This window comes from Amblyraja radiata, chromosome 1, assembly GCF_010909765.2.
Source record: "Amblyraja radiata isolate CabotCenter1 chromosome 1, sAmbRad1.1.pri, whole genome shotgun sequence".
In the NCBI taxonomy this organism is placed as follows: domain Eukaryota; kingdom Metazoa; phylum Chordata; class Chondrichthyes; order Rajiformes; family Rajidae; genus Amblyraja; species Amblyraja radiata.
This window is the reverse complement of record NC_045956.1, coordinates 192,455,368-192,468,909: the sequence shown is the minus strand read 5'-3', so window position 1 is coordinate 192,468,909 and position 13,542 is coordinate 192,455,368. Positions and strand designations below refer to the sequence as shown.

The 13,542-nt window shown below is 47.6% G+C and overlaps 1 protein-coding gene across 1 annotated transcript in view; it reads right to left on the bottom strand.

Annotated features, from left to right (window-relative positions):
* The window catches only part of LOC116982908 (zinc finger protein 229-like), a 968,520-nt gene that overhangs the window by 132,043 nt on the left and 822,935 nt on the right, over positions 1 to 13,542 (bottom strand). The window lies entirely within an intron of this gene.

Here is a 13,542-nt window from a genome sequence, read left to right as displayed (position 1 = left end):
CGCCTTTTTGATCAGTTTGGAGGTATTGAGGGACCACGACAGATCCTCCGAGATGTGTACCTCGAGGAATTTGTAGTTGGAGACGCGCTCCACCTCAGTCCCGTTTATATGGATGGGGGTATGTCTGCCCCCTCTGTTCTTCCTGAAGTCAACAATAATTTCCTTCGTCTTCTTGGAGTTGAGGACGAGGTTATTGTTGGCACACCAGGCTGCCAGGTGCTGGACCTCCCTGTAGGCTGACTCGTCGTTGTCACTGATCAGTCCTACCACCGTGGTGTCGTCGGCAAATTTAATGATGGCGTTGGAGCCATTCTTAGGAATGCAGTCATGGGTGAAGAGGGAGTAGAGGAGAGGGCTGAGCACACAGCACTGTGGCACGCCGGTGTTCAGTGTTATAGTGGAGGAGGTGAGGTTGTTGACCCTAACAGACTGTGGTCTGTTGGTGAGGAAATCCAGTGTCCAATTGCAGAGGGAGGTGGAAATGCCAAGTCCGCTGAGTTTGGTAATCAAGCTAGCGGGGATGACAGTGTTAAACGCGGAGTTGAAATCAATGAACAGCAACCTGATGTAGGTGTTATTGCTGTCCAGGTGGGTCAGGGCAGAGTGTAGGGCCGCCGATATGGCGTCCTCTGTAGACCTGTTGGTCCGGTAGGCAAACTGATGGGGGTCCAGTGTGGGAGGGAGGCTGGCTTTGAGGTGAGCCAGGATCAGCCGCTCAAAGCACTTTGCAATGACAGGGGTGAGTGCCACTGGGCGGAAGTCGTTGAGACTCCCTCTAGCTGATTGTTTGGGCACTGGCACAATGGTTGATGTCTTGAGGCAAGTGGGGACAACACCCTGGGCCAGTGACAGATTGAAAATGTCAGTGAAGACCAGGGATAGTTGTCCAGCACATGCCCTGAGCACCCGCCCGGGGATGCCATCGGGGCCGGCAGCTTTGTGCTCATTCACCTTGCTCAGTGCATCTTGTACAGCAGAGGTGGAGAGACTGAGGGGTTGTTCGTTCGGGGGTGGAGCATCTTTGATGGCTGGAGTTTTGTTGTCCCGGTCAAAGCGAGCATAGAAGTGGTTTAGCTCGTCAGGAAGGGAGGCGTTGTCTGGGGGGGGGTGTTAACTTTATGGTAATCGGCAATGGATTTGATTCCTTGCCACATGCGCCTGGGGTCAGAGTTGTTTTGGAAATGCTCCTCGATCCGCCGTTTGTGATTGAGTTTAGCATTCCTAATTCCCTTTTTCAGATTGGCCCTGGATGAGCTGTATCCCTCAGCGTTGCCAGATCTGAAAGCGGCATCGCGAGCCTTCAGCAGGAGTCTGACCTCCCTGCTCATCCACGGTTTCTGGTTAGGGAAGGTCTTTATCTCTGGTTGGGCAGGAGACATGCTGGTGGAATCTGGGGAGTACAGTTTTAAGGTTGGAGTGGTTAAAATCACCCGCAACAATAAAAGCCCCCTCTGGGTGTGCAATTAGTTGTTTGCTGATAGCAGCTTGCAGCTCTTCCATTGCTAGCCTGGCATTAGCATCCGGGGGTACATAGACTGCAGTGATAACAATCGATGTAAATTCCCTGGGCAGATAGAAGAGCCTGCACTTTATCATCAGGTATTCCAGGTCAGCAGAGCAGTGACTACCAATCCTAACAACGTCCGTACACCATGAGTTGTTCACATAAATGCACAGTCTGCCGCCCTTGGTCTTACCGGAGTCCTCCGCTGTTCTGTCGGCCCTGAAGACAGTGCGCCCCTCCAGCTCGATGGCGTTGTCCGGGATGTTGTCATTGAGCCATGTTTCGGTAAAGACCATGGCGTTGCAGTCGGCGATCCGTTTGTGTGTGGTGATCCGCAACCGTAGTTCGTCGATTTTACTCACCAGGGACAGGACATTCGCGAGGAAAATGCTTGGCAGAGCTGGCTGGTGCGGGTTTGATTTCAGCCTAGCTCGATAGCCTCCCCACTTCCCACGTCTTTGTTTGCGGTCCCTGCGCCGCCTCCGGGCACTTCCTGTCGGGGGAGCTGACCTGCTAGACCACGGTGTCCTGGCGATCTCCGGCGGCAGTTGAAAGTCGCTTCTGGGGCTCGTTGTGTAGAGACGGCAGAGCTCCAGTAGCTCCTGACGGCCGTACAGCGTCTTCGCTCCAGTGCTCCGGGCGAAAACTAAGGTAATTATTAACAGAAAAAAAACTAAATTGCAAAAACTACGGAGTCGCAGAGCCTTGCGTTGTGCACACGACGCCATCTTGTTCTCTTTTGAAATTATACACCATACCTCAGAATTGGCCTCACCAATGCCTTGTACAATTTTAACATTACATCCCAACTTCTATACTCAATGCTCTGATTTATAAAGGCTAGCATACCAAAAGCTTTCTTTACCACCCTATCTACATGGGATTCCACCTTCAGGGAACTATGCACTGTTATTCCTAGATCCCTCTGTTCAACTGCATTCCTCAATTCCCTACCATTTACCATGTACGTCCTATTTTGATTTGTCCTGCCAAGATGTAGCACCTCACACTTATCAGCATTAAACTCCATCTGCCATCTTTCAGCCTACTCTTCCGAATGGCCTAAATCTCTCCGTAGACTTTGAAAATCTACTTCATTATCCACAACACCACCTATCTTAGTATCATCTGCATACTTACTAATCCAATTTACCACACCATCATCCAGATCATTTATGTACATGACAAACAACAGTGGACCCAACACAGATCCCTGAGGCACCCCACTAGTAACCGGCCTCCAACCTGACAAACAGCCATCCACCATTACTCTCTGGCATCTCCCATTCAGCCACTGTTGAATCCATCTTGTTACTCCATCATTAATACCCAACAATTGAACCTTCTTAACCAACCTTCCATGAGGAACCTTGTCAAAGGCCTTACTGAAGTCCATATAGACAACATCCACTGATTTACCCTCATCAATTTCCCTAGTAACCTCTTCAAAAAATTCAAGAAGATTAGTCAAACATGACCTTCCAGGCACAAATCCACGTTGACTGTTCATAATCAGACCCTGCTTATCCAGATACTTAAATATATTATCTCTAAGTATCCTTTCCATTAATTTGCCCACCACTGACGTCAAACTAACAGGTCTATAATTGCTAGGTTTACTCTTAGAACCCTTTTTAAACAATGGAACAACCTGCGCATTACGCCAATCCTCGGGCACTATTCCCGTTTCTAATGACATTTGAAATATTTCTGTCATAGCCCCTGCTATTTCTACACTAACTTCCCTCAATGTCCTAGGGAATATCCTGTCAGGACCTGCAGACTTATCCACTTTTATATTTTTTTAAAGTGTCAGTACTTCCTCTTCTTTGAATCTCATAGTTTCCATAGTTATTCTACATGTTTCCCTTACCTCACATAATTAAATATCCTTCTCCTTGGTGAACACCGAAGAAAAGAAATTGTTCAATATCTCCCCCATCTCTTTTGGCTCTGCAGATCGCTGTCCACTCTGGCTCTCTAATGGACCAATTTTATCCCTCGTTATCCTTTTGCTATTAACATAGCTGTAGAAACCCTTTGGATTTACTTTCACCTTACTTGCCAAAGCAACCTCATACCTTCTTTTAGCTTTTCTAATTTATTTCTTAAGATTCTTTTTACATTCTTTATACTCCTCAAGCACCTCATTTATTCCATGCTGCCTATAATTATTGTAGATCTCTCTCTTTGTCCGAACCAAGTGTCCAATTTCCCTTGAAAACCATGGCTCTTTCCAATTTTTACTATTTCCTTTCAACCGAACAGGGACATAAAGATTCTGTACTCTTAAGATTTCACCTTTTATTGTCCTCCATTTCTCTTCCACACCCTTCCCATAAAACAAAATGTCCCAATTCACTCCTTTTAAATCCTTTCGCATCTCCTCAAAGTTAGCCTTTCTCCAATCAAAAATCTCAACCCTAGGTCCAGTTCTGACCCTCTCCATAATTATATTGAAACTAATGGTATTGTGATCACTGGACCCGAAGTGCTCCCCAACACATACCTCCACCACCTGACCTGTCTCATTTCCTAACAGGAGGTCCAGCACTGCCCCTTCTCTAGTAGGCACCTCTATGTATTGCTGCAAAAAAACTATCCTACACACATTTTACAAACTCCAAACCATCCAGCCCTTTTACAGAATGTGTTTCCCAGTCTATGTGTGGAAAATTGAAATCTCCCACAATCACTACCTTGTGCTTACTACTAATATCTGCGATCTCCTTACATATTTGCTCTTCCAATTCTCGCTCCCCATTAGGCGGTCTATAATACACCCCTATAAGTGTTGCTACACCTTTCCCATTTCTCAGTTCCACCCAAATAGCCTCCCTAGACGAGCCCTCTAATCTATCCTGCCAAAGCACTGCTGTAATATCTTCCCTGACAAGCAATGCAACACCTCCACCTCTTGCCCCTCCAATTCTATCACACATGAAGCAACGAAATCCTGGAATATTTAGTTTCCAATCACAGCCCTCCTGCAACCATGTTTCACTAATCGCCACAACATAAATTCTGAAGAATTCCAACACAGTAAGGTCAGGAAATACTTGTTTTATTTGTTACTTAAGGCACAAATGCGTTAACTTTCTTTTGTACAGCTAATCCATTATTTGTCCATCATACCTGGCAGTATAAATCGTCAGTCTGTCAGGCAAGAGTGGGAAAATTGCTATAGAAACTCCTCAGAGGAAAGACCCTTGTAGGAAAGGAAACATTTCCTAATCTAATCACATCCATGAAACAAATAAAATACAACAGCGGCCAAACGATATTACCAAGTGCAGGAAATATCTTTGAAGTAGTGGGGAGGTGTGCGACTGCCCTAGGGCTACAGATATGCATGGAGGCGAGAATAATTTCTTATCATTTCTGTAGATGGTTGGCATTTTCTTTCATTATTGATAGTACAACCTGAATTCGGAAGAATTACGAAGAACAGAGTTGTCAAAGTTCGACCCTTAAAGAAAGAAGACAGCAACAAAACTGTTAAAGGTAAACCAATGCAATCTTTTAATCAATTTGTCAGACGGGAGTGGCGAGAACTACAAAGAACACACACGTTGCTCAGTACTTCTCGGGCTCCACTCAATGAACAAAGGAAAGTTAGTGTAATTATACATTTTCTTATCAATAAAACACACCTTCTGTAACGGCAGATTTTTCATATCTTTCAGGTAATTAGCACCCTAGCCACTAATTGGATGACAATGGATAAGGGGAATACCTTCGGTACGCATGCAAGCTGCTTCAGAGACCTTCAGAGCTTCTCCATTCATAAAGCTTCAGCACACAGTCATTGATGAATATTTTCTTTATTGTAGATAGAAACAGTAAGATACATCCAATCTTCTTCGAACTCCAGCTCATTACTTCAGATATTAGAAAGCTCCTTGTGTCTCCGTAACAATGATATGCCTTGACATGCTCGACATGGTCGAAGGATTAACCTTCTCCCTCGTCTCTCCAAAACGAATCTAAAAACTAAACTTCTGCGCAAGCAGTTAAGCTGCAAACACGCCCAAAGACACGTCATAAATCTCACCCACATTATAACGGGCAGTCTAAAATTTAAAGGCACATGCCATCCACAATGACATGCAAAACAGGCCAAGTGGCCACAACACCTTCTAAATCTCAGTGAAAGATCCGTAACCTAAAGGAAACAAGGGAGGCTGGACTCATATATTTGCAATGTCAACCTTATTCTCAAATCTTGGCACAGCTTCAGTACAGCTGCCCATTCTGGAAGGACAACTAACACCATTTTGTTTACAAATGACTTCCATCTTGATTCCAGAATGGGCATCCGTCTGTGAACTAAAACAAGCTTGTAAGACTTGGATGAATGCCACTACCATGTCCTTAGCTGGAACAGGCAGCTCAGACAGATATCTAATGTGGTGCTGTGTCCAGACAATGCATCTCCATTGTTAATACATTGTTTCAATTATTAATATAAACAAAGCTTGTAAGATCTGTCTAGACTTTATTTTGCTGGGAAAATTCTCTTTTAAATTTGACTGCTTTCTGTTTTTCAGCAAATCTCCATTTTTAATTTACGAACCAAACTTGACAAAATCAAACACTTTCACAGTGAGGTCAGGATAAACTTGCTCTATTTGTTACGTAAGGCACAAATGCGTCAAAACTTTCCTTAAAAAAACACTTTGAAATGCCTTTAAGTTTTGGGGCCAGTGGGAGCCAGATGGTACTGTGAGCAGTCGGCTGTGTGCAGCTTGGCTCACTTTTGCATTTTCACTTGGGTACAGTATGAATGAGAAGATGCTGGTACTCCTCGACAGGGACAAGGTGGGCTTATATTAGGAACACTTCTACATCTGTTTCCCACCACGGATGGTTGACCTGCTGAGTTCTACCGGCACTTTGGAGGGGAATGGACGGGCTTGCATGTCACCTTGTCAAACTTTGTCTCTTAAGTCAAGTCAAGTCAAGTCACTTTTATTTATATAGCACATTTAAAAAACAACTCTCGTTGGCCAAAGTGCTTTACATTTGTATAAGAATAGTATAACAAACAACAGTGTTTCATAGATTAAATACAAACATCACTACATACATATAGCCCTCGCTCATAGGATGTCAAGAAAGGCTTGGGAGTAGAGATGAGTTTTTAGTCTCGACTTAAAGGGGTCAATGGAGGGGGCAGTTCTGATGGGAAGAGGGATGTTGCTCCACAGTCTAAGTGCTGCAACCGCAAAGGCGCAGTCACCCCTGAGCTTATGCCTAGACCGCGGGATGTTCAGCAACCCCAAGTCGGCCGATCTGAGGGACCTGGAGGTGGTGTGGTGGGTAAGCAGACTTTGAATGTAGGTGGGGGCAAGCCCATTGAGGGCTTTGTAGACATAAAGGAGGATCTTGAAATTTATTCGGAACTGCACAGGGAGCCAGTGGAGAGAGGCCAGGATCGGGGTGATGTGGTCCCTTTTTCGGGTGCCCGTCAGGAATCTCGCTGCAGCGTTTTGGACCAGTTGCAGGCAAGACAGGGAAGATTGGCTGATGCCAGTGTAAAAGGAGTTGCAGTAATCTAGGCGGGAGGAGATAAATGTGTGGATGATCTTTTCGAGGTCATCAAACTGGAGGAATTATTTTATTTTAGCTATCGTCCGAAGCTGAAAGAAGCTAGCTTTTACCACGTCATTGACTTGTTTGTCAAATTTCAGTGCTGAGTCAAATATCACGCCAAGGTTTTTGACATGAGGTTTGAGTAGTGGGGTAAGGCTTCCAAGGCTGCCTGCTATAATTTTGATTGAGTCCGAGGGGCCGAGAAGAATGATCTCAGACTTACTCTCATTTAGTTGGAGGAAGTTCTGGGCCATCCAACACTTTATATCCTCGAGGCAGCGGATAAGGTTAAGCAGATTTGATTGGTTTTTGGGCTTCAGGGGGAGATAGAATTGAATTGAATACCTTTATTTGTCATTCAGACCTTTCGGTCTGAACGAAATGCTGTTGCCTGCAGCCATACATGTAATAATAACAAAACACAATAAACACAAATTAACATCCACCACAGTGAGTTCACCAAACACCTCCTCACTGTGATGGAGGCAAAAGTCTTAGAGTTACTGTCTCTTCCCTCCTCTTCTCCCTCTGCGCCGAGGCGATACCCCACCGGGCGATGGCGGCCCGGGGGGTGGTCGAAGCTGCCCGCAGCTGTTGCAACGGGTGCTCCGGAAAACAGGCACCAGCCAGTGACCTGCGAGCTCCCGACATTGTCCTCCACCGGCCCGCGGCCGAGCCCAGGATCCAGGTCGCCGCCGCCTCAGCCGCCGTAGCACCGTCTCCGCTCCGCACCGGGCCGCCCACAAGGCAGCGTCTCAGCCCCGCACCGGGCTGCTCACACGGGAGCACCTTCCAGCCGGTAGCCGTGCCGGCCGCACAGGAGTGTCTCAGCTCCGCACCAGGCCGCTCGCTCGGGAGCGCCTTCCAGCCGGTAGCCGTGCCGGCCGCACAGGATAGAGTTGTGTATCGTCTGCGTAGCAATGGAAGGAAATGCCGTGCCTTTCAATGACTTGGCCTAAGGGGAGCATATACAGGGAGAAGAGAATGGGGCCAAGGATAGAACCTTGTGGAACCCTGCAGCAAAGGCTAGCTGGGGAGGAAAAAGAGTTGCCTATGTTAGTAGAGAAACTCCTACCTTTGAGGTAGGAGATGAACCAGCTCAGGGCAGTGCCATCATTACCAACCCCGTACCCCTTAAAAAGCAGATAGCAACAAAATTGTTGAACAAAATTCATGGCAACCTTTAATGGATTCGTCAGACGGGAGTGGCAAGATCTACAATGAGCACAAACGTTGCTCAGTGCTTTTCGGGCTCCACTCTCAGAACAAAGGAAAGTTAGCACAATTATACATTTTACTTATCAGTAAAACACTCCTACAAAGTCTGAATATGGCATGACTGAAAGATTCTGTAGCCTTTCATAATATCTTCAATACAAGATGGCGGCGCGCACAGTCGCAGCAGCTCACGGCTCTCTGTCTCGGTGCTCTTTCTTGTTGTTCGTGTACGTTGTGTTGTCCGTGTACGTCTTTGCTGTCGGTTCTGCGAACATCCGCTACACCCGCTACACCCGCCAGAACCTCGTGGATATCGGTGACCAGCATCAGACATCTGTTTCGGGTGTCTTCCATCGCACGCATAACACCCCGGGCGACATAGCGAGACCATCGGGGTCCCCGTGGATTGTCGTCGGGTCTGAGAGGCGGCGCAGACGGAGGAGGGAGAGGAAGCAGAAGCGAGGCCGCAGGTCCGGTGTTTTGCTAAGGCTAAGAAAACAACCACACAAGCCACCTCTACCGAGCCTGTATCTCTCCAATGCCAGATCCCTGGTTCACAAAATGGATGACCTGGAATTACAACTCGCTGGAAATCGATATGTTCGTGACTGCTGTATTATGATTATCACCGAAACCTGGCTTTACCCGGGGATACCTGATGCTAGCATGCAGCTAGCTGGACGCTTTCTGCTCCGCGGGGACAGGACTATGGACTCCGGTAAGAGCAGGGGAGGGGGCCTCTGTATATACGTGCATGAGAATTGGTGCAACAACGGGATAATCATAGACAATCATTGTTCCCCTGACCTCGAGTACATGTCTGTAAGATGCTGGCCTTTTTTTCTACCGAGAGAACTAACAGTAGTGATTGTCACGGCTGTGTATATTCCACCTGACGCCAATGTAAACACGGCACTCTCTCTCCTGCTGAACACCATTAATGAACAGCAGCGGGACCACCCCGAAGGTGTTCACATAATTGCAGGGGACTTTAATAAGGCCAACTTGAAGACTGTACTGCCGAAATTTTATCAACATGTCAAGTGCTCTACTAGAGGGGTGAACACGCTGGATCATGTCTACACCAATATTAAGCACGCGTATAGAGCCATCCCCCTCCCCCAACTCGGCCAGTCAGATCATCTCTCCCTCCTGCTCTCCCCAGCCTACACTCCCCTCAGACGCAGTGCCAGGCCCACCATAAAGTCTGTTACAACCTGGCCTGAAAATGCACTCTCCAGTCTACAGGACTGCTTTACACAGACAAACTGGGACATATTCTAACACCAGGATCTGGAAACTCTCACAGAAACGGTGCTGGACTATATCAAGTTCTGCATCGGAAACGTGACTGTGGACAAAAACATTCGGGTTTTCCCAAACCAGAAACCCTGGATGTCCAGCCAGGTCCGCACACTCCTCAGAGCCCGCGATGCTGCCTTCAGGTCAGGTGACAGAGCTCTGTACAGGGCTGCTCGAGCCCATCTGAAAAGTGGAATTAAAAAAGCCAAGGCGGACCATAAGAGGAGCATAGAGTCCCACTTGTCCAGCAATAATACACGGGAGGTATGGCGGGGCATACAAGACATCACAAACTACAGAGGCTGTGCCACAAAGTCAGAAGACCTGAGTGTGCCGCTGGCAGAAAAGCTAAATTGCTTCTTCTCCCGCTTTGAAACATCACAACAGCAGCACTCACCTGCTACAGCCCTGCTCCCACCCTCACCTGGCTCCTGTACTACTCCACTCACTGTCAGAGAGCACAATGTCAGACGGGTGCTCCTGGCAGTGAACCCCAAGAAGGCTACCGGCCCAGATGGAGTACCTGGTAAGGTGCTCAAAGTGTGTGCCCACCAGCTCACTGTCATCTTCACCAGAATTTTCAACTTCTCCCTGGACCAGGCAGTTATTCCGTCCTGCCTAAAATCAGCCACAATCGTCCCAGTGCCGAAGAAGTCTCCCATCACCAGCCTAAATGATTACCGTCCCGTGGCCCTCACTCCGGTAATCACGAAGTGCTTCGAGAGATTGGTCCTCCAGCACATTAAGGACTATCTACCACCAGACTTCGACCCCCACCAATTCGCTTATCGCCAAAATAGATCCACGGAAGACGCCATCACCGTAGCTCTCCACTCTGTGCTGAGCCATCTGGAGCAGGGGCAGAGCTACGTCCGAATGCTCTTTGTGGATTATAGCTCAGCTTTCAACACAATCATTCCGGACATTCTCATTGATAAATTGGTCACTCTCGGCCTCCCCACTCTCACATGTGCCTGGATAAAAGATTTCCTCACCAACCGGCCCCAGACTGTGAGACTCGGCCTCCACTCGCAGGTTGAGTACCGGCTCCCCACAGGGCTGTGTGCTAAGCCCCCTCCTATACTGTCTCTACACTTACGACTGTAGTCCGGCCCACAACAACAACCGCATCGTCAAATTTGCTGACGACACTACTGTGGTCGGACTTATTTCAAAGGGAGACGAGGCAGCCTACAGAGAGGAAGTCCTGAAGTTGACAACCTGGTGCTCAGAAAACAATCTGGCTCTGAACACCAGGAAAACAAAAGAGCTCATTGTCGACTTCAGGAGGCACAGCACCGACTTAGTCCCCCTACATATCAACGGCGAGTGTGTGGAGAGGGTCAACACCTTCCGGTTTCTCGGCGTCCTTATCTCTGCTGACATCTCCTGGACAGACAACATCACAGCGGTCATCAAGAAGGCTCAGCAGCGGCTGCACTTCCTGAGGGTTCTCAGGAAGCACAACCTGGACTCTAACCTGCTGCTGACCTTCTACCGCTCGTCCATAGAGAGCCTGCTGACATACTGCATTACAGCATGGTACGGCAGCTGCACCATGGCAGACAGGGAGAGGCTTCAGAGGGTAACTAGGACAGCACAGAAGATCATTGGTTGCCCTCTCCCCTCCCTGATGGATATTTACACATCCCGTTGCCTTAACAGGGCAAAGAATATCATCAAGGACAGCTTCCATCCTGCGTTTGGACTGTTCGACCTGCTGCCCTCTGGAAGGCGCTATAGGTGCATCAAAACTAGGACAAATAGACTCAGGAACAGTTGTTTTCCGAAAGTCATAACTACTCTTAACTCACACATGCACTGACTTCACAGCCCAACACCCGGACATCCATCTACTCTATCCACGTACTGAAATTTGGAATTGTAATGTGTATTGTAATTGTAATTTTTAATATTTTTAAAATAATTTTTAATATTTTAATATAACTTTAAAAATCTGCCTAAGAATACTACCTATTCATCCTTCACCATTTTGCCTTTATAGATATGTATATAGCGCCGCAGAATTGTGCACCTATCCCCCCCCCCCCCCCTTGTTTTGTTTTCTGTTTCTTGTTTTTTGTACTAAATTATATGTATGCACTGAGTACGAGATGCTTTTAATCTCATTGTACATGTATAGTGACAATAAATGGCATATCTATCTATATCTATATCTAAAAGCTGGGTCCAAATCAAGCTCATCCAATAACAAGTTATTACTTATCTCTGGAGCGTCAGCTATTTTAAAAAATCTTTATGGCCTTGAAAGAAGTACATGTTATTACGTAGGCTTCCATCTTAATGTCTTTATTAAAAAGCCAACCTGTCCTCCATATTGTGTTCAATATAATTTGCAAAGTCATTCAGACTCGGCACCGAGCCATTCTTTTGTTCTACTAGACCATGCTTTTGTAGAAGTACGACTCAATTTTAGATTTGACTATTAGCTCTTTCAACCTCACTCTGGCAATGGAGGAGGCCCAGGACAGAAAGATCAGTGTGGGAGTGGGAAGGGGAGTTAAAAGTGTTGGCAACCGGGAGATCCAGCAGGCCTTGGCGGACTGAGTGCATGTGCAGGGTAAAATACAAAGAGAGAGAGAATGCGTGTGTGAGAGAGCGTGTGTGAGTGTGCATGTGTGAGTGAGAGTGTGCGTGACAAGAGAGCATGTGTGAGAGAGTGTGTATGTGAGAGCGTGTGTGAGAGTGTGTGTGTGAGAACGTGTGTGAGAATGTGTGTGAGAGAATGCGTGTGTGAGAGGGAGAGTGCGTGCGTGAGAGCAAGAGAGAGGGATTGTGTGTGCGAGAGAGGGACTGTGTGTCTGTGAGAGTGTTTATGTGTGTGTGAGAGAGAGAGAGAGAGGGGGGTGTTGTGTGTGAGAGAATGTGTGAGAGAAAGAGGGTGTGTGAGAGAGGGAGTGTTTGTGTGGAAGAGAGTGAGGGAGTGTGTGAGAGAGAGAGGGAGTGTATGTGAGAGAGAAAGGGAGTGTGTGTGAGAGAGGGAATGTGTGAGAGAGAGCAAGCGAGATGGTGTGTGCGCGAGAGCAAGATAGGTTGCGTGAGAGACAGCAAGAGAGGGGGGTTGCGTGTGTGAGAGAATGTGTGAGAGAAAGAGGGTGTGTGAGAGAGGGAGTGTGTGTGTGCATGTGAGAAGAGGGACAGAGAGAGGGGGTGTGGGAGAGGGACGGAGGAGATGTGGGGAGGGGGGAAGCTATTTATTTCTGCCTGGGAGAGGCACCGGAGGGAAGGGGTATGGAGGATGTGTGTGACAGACAGGGAGCGAGAGAGGGAGTGTGTGAGAGAGAGGAGAGGGGCACGAGAGGGTCGAGTGGAGAGAATTTGTAGAGTGGGGGGGAGAGTGTTGAGAGGGGAGAGAGAGGGGAATGTATATGTGCAGCTTTAAGGGACATTGGTCAGGTAGCATTTGGAGTATTGCATACAGCTCTGGTCACTCTATTACAGGACTGATGTGGAGGCTTTGGGGAAGATGCAGAGATGGTTAACGAGAATGGTTTAAAAATAAGGAACTGCAGATGCTGGTTTACAAAAAAAGGACACAAAATGCTGGAGTAACTCAGCGGCATCACTTGAGAGAAGGGATGGGTGACGTTTCGGGTTGAGACTGAAGAAGGTCCGAAATGTTACCCATTCCTTCCAGCATTTACCTAAACAGCGTCTATCCACATGGCAGTGTGCCAGCAGGCTGGAGGAGTAGACAAAGGCCTTGCCACAGAGTAGGCAAGTGAGGGGGCGCTGGCCGGTGTGGACTCGCTGGTGCTCCAGCAGGTGGTGAAGGCGGGTGAAGACCTTACCATAGGATGGGCAGGGGAAGGGACGCTCACCGCTGTGGGTACGCCGGTGCTGCCACTGGCTGGACATGCGGGTGATACACTTGCCACACTCAGCGCACACAAAGGGTCTCT